At 36.4% G+C, this 13,479-nt stretch overlaps 1 long non-coding RNA gene across 1 annotated transcript; it reads right to left on the bottom strand.

Annotated features, from left to right (window-relative positions):
* Positions 1–5,064: 5,064 nt before the first annotated feature.
* On the bottom strand, positions 5,065–10,729 carry LOC306799087. The gene is made up of 3 exons (XR_013773529.1): positions 10,706–10,729; positions 6,189–6,271; positions 5,065–5,194 (listed from the first exon to the last, which is right to left on the bottom strand). It is a non-coding gene; the product is annotated as an uncharacterized lncRNA (long non-coding RNA).
* Between the last annotated feature and the right edge of the window lie 2,750 nt (positions 10,730–13,479).

Below are 13,479 nucleotides of genomic sequence, written 5' to 3'. Positions count from 1 at the left end.
TGCTGTTGCCTTTTGTGTAGTTTTCCTAAGTTTTAGTAGAAGTCTGTTATTCCCTCAGATGTTTCTCACTAGACTGAATCAGGATTATACTTCCACAGACTCACGTGACACAAGGCATTCTTTTTGAGGCGCCTGAGAAAACCCAGAGATCCTGGCAAAGGGAGATGAAACTATGATCTGCTTAGAGCAAGGCCTGGGGAAATTTTTTTAAGGCTTATGGGTACTTAAGCGTACACCTACAGGCATGTTTGGACAGTGAATGTAACTATTCAATATCTGATGGCTAAATTAAGCTATTGTTTGCTGTGAGATGGGAAGATTGATCAGGAGATTAAAGATTCTGTGCCTTGACTGGTTTCTCATCTCCCTCCTTGGATAGTTTCTACTGTCCCTGCCAGAGAGAGCACATGGGATTAGATGGAGCAGGTATAAACTACTGTGGTAGCTATTCTGGGCTTGGTCCACTTGAACTCTAAAGTACAACATCACAAGGAAGGATATTTGTAGCATTGCAAGATTATACCCTGTAGTCATACTTTAGGGACTCAGAAGACTAATGGATGTTCTTGTACCAAACTGGCTGGGAAGTTGAGTGGGATCCCATGACAGGTCTAATTTAAATATGCAAGTGGTCATGCACTAGGCAGTCAGCCTCATCTGTGCTACTTATATCAGTAATAATTAAACTGTTAAGTAAAGAGACTTTGGAAAAGAAGACAGACTAGATGTAAAGTAGCATTAAGTTTTCATTGTATTATTTGGCATAATATTCACAGTGAATTGTATATGTTAAATCTTTCATAGAATCTGTATTTGTTCTATAAAGAAGAGAGGGATGGAAAGTTCCTTCTTTCCATAAAAGGAAGGAACGGAATTTAGAGAGATAAAACATTGATTCTGGATAAATATAGAATTTAGTCACATATGAAAATTATTTAGAGATAGATGAATATTCAGTCTGGCTAGGTAACTGCATGCAGAAAAGCAGCCTTCCTCCACATCAGCTCTAAAGCAAAACAACAAAACACAGTCCAGTTTGTCCTGCCTTGACAAGGAGAAAGGACATCTGGAGGTTTCCCATGGGAATATTCTTTTCCCCGAAATGAGGGACTTGAAATACCAGGAAAAGATGCATTTCATTCAAATGGCAGAGTGAAATCCACTAAAAGGAAACACTGCAGTCACCAAAAATCACTGGTCAAAATCAAGACAGCAATACCAAGACCTCTGCATGAGGTAAAATGAGCACACTTCTGTACTCCCATTAACTGTAAATCCCAGCTGGATATAACACCTGTGCAGACACTGCATCTCTTCCTTACTCATATCTTTCCATAATCACCTTCTTTCATTTACCTATAACCTTCTATTCTCATCTAGACACACCTATTCTTGATCTTCATTCAGGTCTTTCCCCCAGTCACATACAGTTCTCATTAGCAGAGAGAAGATGCATCTGACAAGGAGAAGGGTTTCTGTCTGCAATGGGAGTTCAGCTGTGTGAAGGAAGAGGCTGGGTCTTTGGAAGAGGAGATTAAAATTTTTTTAACAATACAGTAGCTTTGGGAAACAGATATATGTCTGAGTGGGGGAGGAGGTGGGAACAGTTAAGTGAGGAGAGCTACAAAGATATTTTCATACAGGTAAAGATAAACACGGCAAAACCATTGAAGTCTAATTTTGGAAAAACTTCTTAGAAGCCATTCCCGGCTAATTATTCTCCAGTAATAAATGAATAGAATAGTAAATGTTATTAGAATAATTTACTATTCATCAAGAATAAAAAATGAATAGAATAATTCATTATTCCCACATCCTTGTTCTTTGCAAGCTCTGGCAAGCTAACTAGGGCACTAGGAGGAGTGTCTCAGGAAGAACAGGGAAACAATGAACTCAGAACTTGGAAAAGAGGCTTTACTTTTAGGTGAAAAGTTCACATATCTATCAGCATTTTGTAATTGCACTACTGAGATGAACTATTACATTTGAGCCATATGCATCTTGCCATACTTTGTAAAACCTACTTAGCTAGTTATTGCATAGAGAGCCAAAATTACGAAATAGGACTATATTTTCATACAGATCATCGTTACAGCAAAATTTTTTTTCAGTGATTTAATTATTTTATGGTCATACTTTTTTTGGCACAAACAGGTAAAAAACTGACACGGCATTTGTACAGGTAAAATAAATTATCATTAATATTGCCTACATCCCATTATCTTGCCCAGTTTCTTGTTTTCCTGCATTTTAAATACATATATGATGTATATATATATATATATATATATATATAAAACACACAAAAATAGTTTCTTCCATCAAATAATGTATAAACCCTTTATTCTCTCACATGCTCCCCAGACAGCTTTCTCTGCATCACAGGCCCAGTTATGTCCATAGACCCACCAGGCGTTGTCTCCCAGAGCTCCATTTGCTTCATGCTCCATTTGCTAAGCGTGCTACTCTCCACCAGCAGCCAAAGGTCACAATATATCACATCAACTGAATTTGTCTAGGACACCTATGTGTGTTATACAGATTCACAACAGTAATGTTTCTAAGTCTTTCTGTTTAGAAATAGTTTAATGTTAAGAGTCATGAAGTTGCTTTATTAAGGCAAATATTCTGCTTTTTACAGGTTCTAAGACTTTTGTGTCAGTAGACACTGCTTCTATCAGACTCAGTCCTTTTGATAACATCTGTATTTCTAGAGTTTCTCAGCAAGTGAAACAAAATCCATTCATAAATAGTTTAGCCCAGAAACTGATATTCTGATATGTGAATACTTCCTTCATACTAAGTTAATATTGTGAGGTAGAGAAGGGTGAAAAAATAAACTGAGTGTTGATCAGTTTAGTGTAGGGCACTAAGCATCCTTATAACCTTGGGCAAGTTAAGTTAATTAATCTTTCTATGACTCAGCTTCTAAGATGTAAAATGGAAAAAATCTTTATCTTACTGCCTGTCTTCCTTTTCTGCTGATGGTTTAAACTCTTAGTTCAGTGGGTTCAAGGCTATCCCTTAACACTCAGCTTATAAATGGACAGTCTTGAAAGGTTTCTGCAGTCAGGACAGCTCACCTCTGTTCTGGGATGTGTCTGTTTTGCAATCTGTTTTACATAGCAGGTAAGCATTAGCCTTGCTTCATTCTCAAACCTCACTAGACTATGGAAAGAGATAATAGGCAAGCCTAAGATAATCCATATGTATGGACAGCTTCAAAAGATGATTAAATTGTATTTATAATATACATTGATCATTAGAAAAAAACAGAGAGGTTGGAACTCAGAGAGCAAGCTTGCATCATAATTCTGCTGTAACCATATATGTTGGGTGATATTGTAGTTCTGCCTTTTGCTGTGTGTTTATTTGCATAACTCTACTGAAATTTTGAACTCAGGGAAAAGTGGCATGTCCTCTCTTTAAATTTAATATATAATAGTGATTCAAGGAAAATCTTCAAGATGCAGCATAAACCAAAAATTTTGGAGAGTCCTGGCCAAACCAGACACCTGAGTATTGCAACTGAAAAAGGAGACACAGCAGAACAATGTGAAGAAGACAGATAAGAGAATTGCTAAAGCAATATTTCAAATGCATATGAGAGGAAGAAATGCTTTTCCAGTAATTAGGAGATGAGAACATATTCAAGTACTTTTGGTTCATATAACTAAGGATTATTTCCTATAAATGTTACTCAAAAATTCTAAAATCTGTAGAGATGTTAATGAAGTTTCCTAACAAAGAGCTCAGTTTGTCCCTGCTACAAAAATTATGTCTTTTGAGTGTAGCATGCTATTTTTTATTTGGCTTTGCAAAGAAACCTGCACATCTAAATTGCAGTTTTCAATTTTGGGAAATATTCCTATTCTAGACCAGGGCAAAAATGTTTGTTCATTAACATTTTCATGTTGACCTAAGACACAAAAACCACTTCATATTAATCAAGATATTGTGAAAAGAAAAGAAAAGAAAAGAAAAGAAAAGAAAAGAAAAGAAAAGAAAAGAAAAGAAAAGAAAAGAAAAGAAAAGAAAAGAAAAGAAAAGAAAAGAAAAGAAAAGAAAAGAAAAGAAAAGAAAAGAAAAGAAAAGAAAAGAAAATATAAGTTACTCTAAATTAAAGTACTTTTTACTCTAAAATGTAATTTCTACCTCTGTCATAACTTTGTCTTTTTAAAATGTAAATGTTCTTTGAAATTTTAAAAATTGAAGCTTCCAAGCAGAATATTCTCTAGTTTGTGAATTGTCACCTTTTGGTAAAAACAAAGTTGGGGGGAAAAAATGTGAACTGTCTAGATAATTTCTCTTATCTTTATGCATCTTCTGACCTTTACTTTTAATTCTGTGTTTCACCATACTTTCTCTTTAATGTTACTGTTTAGATGTAAATTTATAATCTAGTTGAGGTTATCCCTAATTTTGTCAGTACACAGATATAAATTTAATGATACTTCCTCTTAGAGGGCAGAGAGGATGAGGAGAAGATTCTTGTACAAACACTGCCAGTCTTATCTAAAATTTTTTATTATTTACCTAAATACTTGAAATAGTAGGGAATATAAAATAATGACAAAAACTAAGGAACATCTCATAAATTTAAGTTGATCTAGATCAATGTTCTTTCATCTAAACAACTCCTGATATGAACTTACTAATTAACCAACACCAAAAAGTATGAGAAAATGAAAGTCTCTCACACTGTCCCTGGGGGAAGACAATCAACAAAAAGAGGCAAGGTATGAAGGGTGCCATAGGTGTGGTATGCTTGCAGGTGCACTTCATACATTCATAACACCTGGGAAGGCAATTCCCATAATTTTCTTCTTGGAATGTTTCTCAAAATATTTGTGGTTAAAAGCACCCACAAACCTTGTGGGAGAGAGTGGGAAATTTGAGCTTTGAAAGCTGATGGTCAGTTGCTACAAACTCAGTATGTTGCACATTACTTAATGAGTATCTGAAATCTGAATTTAAAAACCGAGGCTTGGGGTTGACTCCTGTTCTTGTTAATTCAAGTTCCAGGAAAAAAAAAAAAAAAAAAGACACCTCTTACTGCTTTATAGTTTTGGTTCTGATTATTTAGGGATGAAGTGTGCAGTATTTTGTTGTTATTTAAAAAACACATGCCATTTCTACTTTTCTTTCTTCTCCTGTTTCATTTTAATGGAGATATACTTTGCAGTCCTCAAATCTGCAAGCAGTAAAAAATAAGCACTACACCAACTTGTTTATCACAGTTATCAGTGCACTTGTTTGTGTGAGATTTCCTGTGTTAACAGAAACGAAACATACCATAATGGGTGACAAATATATGTTTTGAAATTTGTGCAACAGGGATTACTACTCATATTCTGTGCAATTTAAGTTACTATGCACTTGGAAAGAAAACACTGAGGAATCCAAATCCTAAAGTAAAACAATGTGTTTATCAGAATAGCCAACTTTTCACCATAATTAAATTTCATTAAGGGCAAAGGAAACACATTTAGATACATTATAAAAATCCATTAGCTTTGAGAAGAGGTTAAAGATATTCTTCAATAAATTCAGAGGAAAATATCTTAAACCTGTGGTTTAACAGCACAACATCAAAATAGGTAAACTAACTTCAGGCATATTTTTAATCTGGTTTTGGGAATCAAACAGTCTTTTTTCTTCTCTAATATCTCTGTATACTCACCAACAAATTAGCATATTTCCCAAATACATACAACATTCTCCCTACTAAATGGTTTCAATAAATATATCACTTTTTAAATGCCATAGATTTATTTAATTTTAAGTGATTGGAAACTTTTTTTCAAGTAAATGCTTTCTGAAAGTGCTCGTGTCTAATAATTTTTATGAGGAGAGGTTTACATCCCACTTGTATTGCTTTCAGTGCATAGCAGAAGGACACTTCCCACTTGAAAGTCATCTTGATCTGGATGTCAGCAGCCTTCTGTCCCATACACCACATATTATTTAACAGTGCCTCTACAATATTTTGCCACTTAGCTTTTTGCTTCCATTACCAAATTCCCTCATGATTACTTCCTTTTAGGTTTAGCTGGGCTTCTTTGATCTACCACACACAGAAAAGACTTTCCTAATACATGCTGAAAACCCACTGTTAATCACTTGCATATAGTCACCCAAGGATTTTATCTTCAAGAGATAATTTGGGAGTAAAGTATCCTTCTTACCTGATTACTTCTAACCAAAAACTTCCTAAGTAAAATCAGTAACAGAAAAGTCAAAAGTCATTGTAGGTTTCTTTGCTAATCATCTGTGAAATAAATAAATAAAATTTTCTCAGACTCAAAAAATACCTTAAGCCAAATTTTCTATTTTAGACATGAATGCCTCATACATTCTTGCAAATGTATGATATATGCATGCAAATCAGATCTTTACATCTGCCTACTTCAGGGTGTAGATATTTCTCTATATATGCACAAATAAGCAAATATGTCTGACTAACACTGAAAAACAAGTAAATTAAAAAGATATCTATATCCTTACATCTGAAATGAATAGTTTTATACATGTTATCACCTGTCTACTGGCCAACATTAAAAGGCTGATGTGTGGATTTTAACCTAGGACTAAGGATTTATTTGGAGAAATTCCTAAGGTCCAGCTTTGTTTTTTGGGATTCTAGACCACATGGGCAAAGGGGAATCTTGGCTTTCTTGTCCAAGAGGGAATACAGATCTGTTGTACAAGGCTAAAAACCAAAGGCACCAAATAGCAAACAAAAACAGATTTGTTCTCATCTGTGAGTTATGTCAAATTATTTTCTTGCTAGAATGATTACCCAAAAAGCCTGAGGAAATAGATGTAACCATAATGCACAGGGTCAGTCAGGGTACTCAGAAAATAGAATTAAATATTTCATAAATACTTGAGTTTTCAGAATTTTTCTTAATGAAAATTCTGAGAAAAATTATACGCTGAAACAGGAATAGAAAAATCATCTGTACATGACACGTGAGTGGACAAGTGCACACAAACCTATGGAATCAGCCCTTCATTTTCTCCAATAATTGCTTATACTAATTATATCACCTGGTAACACCAAGTACATCACCACCCAACAAAAATCTTGTTGTAAGGTATTTTTGAAAGACAGTTTCTGTTTTCTTTAAGATTTTTACTGCCAGTCAAAATATCACCAGAAGGGACTAAGTTCCCCCATCAAATTTTTGAGAAGAAGGAAGATGATAACTCTCTTTTCCCTTTAAAAATGCAATCTGAACAGTGGAAATGGCATATTTTATTTCTGGAGAACCCAGTAGCCTTTCATGCCAAGATAGTCTTGTCCTATTCCTGTCTGCCTCTTCTCTCTTGTTAGTAGTCCCCTAGCCCAGAAGAAATGACATTGAAAAGGTAATAGAAATTAAAATCAATTTTCAAAACATTTGAATAGTAAAAATGGCATTTGAACAGCAATACAAATAGAAAAGTGCTTCTGAGATCTATCTAATTGTGGTAAAGGCTTTTTAATGAGAAATAGTATGTCTCTGTGCTGTTTCATAATTCACTGTGCCATTCTCAATGCCTCTATAGTTTAAATACAATAAAATTTTAGTAGGATTTTGAATACTCCCCAAGTTAACAGGTAAGTCAATTTAATGCCATAAAAATAGATGTAACTCCAGAGATTTTAAATAGTTTAATCAGGTGTAACTATTTCTTCTTAAGTTCTGTTATATTTTCTATCATGCTAAAAAGCACTACAGCATAGCCAAATGTGTGGCTACAGGCACCTGTGATAACTGATTTCATTTCATGTGCCTGCTGCTGAGCAGTGAAGTCATTCTGCACCAGCCAACACAGATTTGGGCAAATCTACAGAACCTCTGCACTAGCAAAAAAACCTGCTCAGGTTTGGCTTTTGAGATTCTACTACACGAACACAAATCATTTTGATGGGAAAAGGAATAGACTTTCAGTTTTAGGTAACTTCTAGGCAAAAATATTGCTCTCATGAGTACAGCTGAAAGTTTGCCATTGATTTGAGTACCCACAAAAAAAAAATTAATGCATTGATTTGGAGTGTAAAATCTTGATCAGTTCTCCCTGCCCACCTGTGATGGAACCAGCACAAGCCCCTTTATCAGTTCCTGCCTATGCTGATAGACAATAGAAAAATAACACTTTAAAACTATTTTTCCATTTGCCTTGCAATATGTTTTGCAGCAGGCAGGAGTTACCACCAGTGCTGCTCCAGTCCTTAGGCCATACTCATTGTTCAAGGCTCACTAAATACAGATCTGTTTAGGGCTTTTTTTTCTCTTTCAAATGTAATGATTTTCTGTATATTTTGTATTTTATTGTGCACCCTCCTACATTCCCACCCACTATTTACCCTGTGGTAACACAGCAGAAAAACAAAGTTTTGTCTTGTCCTGGGAATTTATTATATGTTATTATTAGTTTGCATCTATTAACCGAGTCCTGGAGGAGATATGACATTGACAATATTTGTGAATTTATTGTAAGTTTCACAATAATTAGCCCTCTTATTTTCTAGTGAAAAAAAAAAAATAAAAGAAAAATAAAAAAATAGAAAGGGGAAAAAAAAAAAAGAGTGAGCTTGGGGATGATAACATCTTAAATTCTGGAAGGTTAGTCTAGAAGAACACACATGCACACTTACACAAAAGCAGATATATTGCTTTTAAAAATCAGCAACTTTTTAAGCTGATCTCATTACTTAAAACCCTAACTTGTGATTCTGAACACTTGTGAGACAATATAGGGTAGTTTAGCAGAAATTGCATGGGTTTTATTTCCTTCTAGTGGCGATAAAAAGAGTAGAAGGATACATGCAGTAAAATTAATCTGATTCCTTTTAGAAACCTTTAGAAACCTTTTTTTTCCTTATAATTCATTGTTTATCCCTGTTTTAATAGATTTTTTTCCTTTTATTTGCAGCCTAAATGGAGGCAGGATGTTAAAGTAATCTTCCCAGAAACCAAATCCATGAAACAAATTTTACTACTTGCTTTGAGTTGCTCCAATTTTCCCATTCAAGCTTGGAAAACTCCAGGTTTACTGGGCACTAAAGCGTCATTATCTATACTGAATTAAAGGTAGCCTTACTTTTAAAAGGTCATTATACATAATGGTGGATAGCCATATTTTTACTCATACTGTTATCTCTTTAGCTTCACATTCTGAGTTTTTTGCCTTTACCTCAACATATTACCTTAATTACCTTTGATGAAACAATTTTCCAGCTGCAGTTGCTTCACTTCTTTGAAAAAAATGGGGCTTGATTGGCATTTGTAAAGGAAGGTGGATTTCAAAAAAATATTTAAAGACTGAAAATGTCTGTTATGTAACTAAAAAAATCTAAAAATGGAAACAGTTTTTAGTTATTAATATGGAATTTTTAGAGCATGAAACAAATGGATCCTATCATGCATGAATCAGTATGAACTACTGAACATACCTTTTTATTCATTGCTGCATAAATATTCTGTGACTATGATTTGTAGCAAATTAAAGAAAAAAATATCAAATGGCTATAGAAATAGAAAAGGATACCCTGACCTACTGGCAAGTCTTGTTTGTATTGTCATGATATTCCCTGATAGCAGTAAGATGAGAAGAGGGGACATTGATTTATTAGTACTGTGGCTGGGTGAAAAACTACAAGTTAGACAGAACACCTAGAAAATACCATTTATCTCTTCTAAAAGATTTACCTGTGTCTGTTTGGATATTGTTTACACACAACCACATTTGTAAAATTTGTCCTGGTAGCTGAAGTAATGGGAAAGTAATTAAGAAAGTAAACCTATAAGGATAAGCCAAACATACTCCACACCAGCTGCACAGAGCATAAGTGTAACACATCCACTGAGTATAAGCATGAGACCTGCCTACACCATTCTGTCAACTTTCTCTTGAGAGCCAAGATCAGCTTTAGACATTAGCAAAGTGAAAGTGCCCCAGGGTGAGGGGACCCTGTCTGTGTCTACGCTGCTTGACCCAGGCACGAGTTGCTCCAGACATGCTAATTATTCAAAAAGCCTCTCTAGCACCCCTGAGAAATCTCAGGTAGCCCTTGAGTTGCGCCCCACTTGTGAAGCCCTCAGGCTGTTTGCCGTAAGTAATTGTCTGCCTCTCACCATTACCTACCAGCTCTTCTGTTTATCAGGAATATGTGGGAAGGAAGGAGAGAGCATGAATCCAGACCCCTAGGCTATTAGCCTTCGCCAGTTTCCAAAGAACTGTCTATACCTGTATCTGGCAGCATGCAATAAAACAGTACCTGCCCCACAGGCTCAGCCTGCCTGAATCCTTCATTGAGCACAATGGCCTTTCCCACTGGAGAGGGGACAACCAACATATCCCACAGATCCCTCCATCACTCCCTACACCAACATTCTCTGGAAGAAAGCTTTAAACTTGATCTTAGAACTGCAAAACCCACAAGATCCCTCAAGGAAGAAACAGAAAACCCTCACAGAGCTTTTTTGGAGGAAAAAAGTGTGAACATGAGGCAAGGTACCTGCAAGAGCACCAAGTCAGAAGATAAGCTGCTGGTAGCGTGAAATTGTGCCAGCATGGCCACTGAGAGATTTAAAAGAGAGAGGATGAGGAAGGGGGTTGGATGATAAGACACAAGGTTGTATCTCAATTACCAATAACTGCACAATTATCAATAAAAGCACATCCTTGGGTTTGGATGCAGGTGGCCTCTAACCACTTCGGAAGCGAAGCACCGGAGTGCTCCTCCCCTGGGTTTTGGGAAAAGCCGGACGCTGAGCCCAGGCTGAGCGCCCAACCTGGAGCTTGTGGCTGGCCACCAGCAAGGGAGGAAATGGCTGCTGGCCAGCTGGGCCTGCTGCTGTGATCCACCACGGGTTTCCTGCGAGGGAAGGCGCTGCCAGCAGAACAGGCCATCCAGAAGCACAGGGCAGGGAGCAGGCAGTGGTGCGGCAGAGGGCAGGGTCTGTCCACCCGCAGCCCCTGCCTGCCCCAGTCACACACATCGACTGTCCCCACGGACCCTCGGAGAGTTTCCTGAGAGGGCTGTGCAGGCCGTCCCGCCCAACACAGGGCGGCAGTTCCAACGGCTGAATAAATTTCCAATGTCAGCATTTTTAGGAGGCATTTTGGTGAGCATTTTATGCTTTCAGGGCTGTGAAGGAGTCGAGCCCGCTCTGTGGGGCAGGTGAGAGGGAAAGAGAGGAGAGGGCTTCTCCAAAACACATCATCCAAACAGCTCTGGAAATGTCCCTCAGGACCACAGAACAGTGAGGGGAAGGACATCCGGGGCCAAGGGCAGCAACGCAGCTTGGGATCAATGGGCTGTCTGTGGGTTAATCTACACAATACAAAGATAACCACAAAAATGAAGATATTAAACAAGAAGTGCGGAGGCGTTCATTTTTTGTGAGTATGCACATTGTGAGAAAATATCTTTCAACGATGTGCAAAAAAAGCAAGGTAGCAGATACCATAGAACTGTATACAAAGTTTCCTTATTCTTTTACCCACTGACAACTTTACATATGTAACATAATATGGTGTATGTGCTTGCAAAACATATATTTACATCATTAGTCATTCACAGAATAATGAATTAATTAACATCAGAATATTTCTGATAGCAAGATGAAGCAGTCCTGTTTGTATTTTATGTTTAAAGGGAAATGCATAGGTCAGAAATTATATTAGTCTCTTAGTTTCACACATAGATTAAAATTTCAATACTTTGTGGCTAAATCTCACTGCCTCAAAAGAAAGGGATAGAAATCCCCCTTAACTATTCTCATTTATCCTTTGCTGTTTTTTGATGATTATCCTACTGTTACCCACAGAGCACCCAGCACCACCACCAAAATTCAGACCTTGGACTTTCTGTAGTGATTCCTCTGTTCAAAAATACAGAAGTGGAAGAGGAAAAGATGACAAAGAATAGCAAAGAGGAGCTTCACACTGGTAATTCCATGAAATAACCCCATGAAGAATTATGCCAGGCTTGAAAATATGTCAACACTTTTCTACCACTAAGAATGAAATTAAGCACCCATTATCCATGAATTTCTACAGTAAGAAAAGTGTGGTACATACAGAACTTCACAGTCCTCCATACAAATATTCCTATATTGTCAACCACCCTAGCTGTGACACCATTCCACTGTTTGGGGGAATTTTTTTTATAAACCTTCTGTAAAGAAGTTTCTTTAGTGCAGCATATTAACAGTAGCCATCAATTCTTCTGCTCAGGCTAAACTCTTGGAAATCAGTAACTTTTTTAAAAAAACCCTGCCAAACAAAGAAATCTGGCAGTATACTTAACAAAATGTAGTAGAACTTTCTGCAAATCAAAGAAATGCAATTGCAATTGCTAATGAAACCCTAAAAGGAAGGCTTTAAGAGTGATAGGCAGAGCGAGCCTAGAAAAGGAAACAGAGAGACAGGAAATGAGCAGAAGTGTTGGTTTCTCTTGGCTTATGATCAGGGTATTTAAAGAAATGTTTTCTCTCCTGAAAGTCAAGAGGAAAAGAAAATATGGAGACAAACTATAGTCAGTTCAGACAGGGCTTTTAGAGCATCATTTGCTCTGAAAGCATATGACACATTGGGGTATTGCTATCTTGAAAAACCTAGATGAAACCTAGACTTTTTCCCTCTACCTGGTTTTTATTTCAGCTGGGTATGTTTTTTTGTAAGGACAGCATAGTCCAGTATTTTATGTGTGAATGGTGTGAGCCTTCCTACCTGTATGTAGGTGGATTTAGAGCATTAGTTGTAAGTTAAGTAGGTTAGAAAAAGTAAGCTGGATTTTGCTTCAGTGTTTCCTTAATCACATGTTTCTGAAACAAACTATTTTATTAACTGACTTAAATAAAAACAAGATTTTAAAATCTTATTGGAACTTAAGTGTTAAAGACTTTACAAAATTGAATTACTGTAAGTGTTCATATGTGGAATTTGTTCAAAAATTTCAGGAAAGATACATTTTGCTTCATCTTCTTATTAGAGGTCCATTTTCTAATAAAACACAGATATTCTTATCCTGCATAAAAGATGATACTGCCTTATATTGTATTTTCATTTAAATTCCATGTTAGTTTTTAAATTCTAACCTGAATTCATGAACACTCTAAAGGAAAAACTTGCAGGTTTATAAATTTCCCTGAATCAGCTTTTTCACTGTTTGCAAGTAGATGAAATTGTATTTTTCATCACTTCAAATTATGACTGCTTGTTTGTTAAGTGTATGTGTTCTCATACCTTTGCTCATCTAGACACCTATCTTTGTCTATCTAGACATCTAGAACTATATAGTTGGGGTTCTTTTCAGAATCAAGGGATACATGCTACGTGCTTCTTTTGACTGGAGTTCAGTAATCTCCTGAAGTTCCCAGTTTCGATTTTCCCATCTTCACTCCAACCATTAATCTTCCTCTTAGTCTAGATGGCTAAAGTCATCACCTTATTTAAAGCACTCCTTACATTATTGGAGCC

Source organism: Erithacus rubecula, assembly GCF_903797595.1.
Source record: "Erithacus rubecula genome assembly, chromosome: 3".
Classification (NCBI taxonomy): Eukaryota; Metazoa; Chordata; class Aves; order Passeriformes; family Muscicapidae; genus Erithacus; species Erithacus rubecula.
Note: the sequence above shows the minus strand (reverse complement) of the source record. Positions and strands in the feature narration are given on the sequence as shown.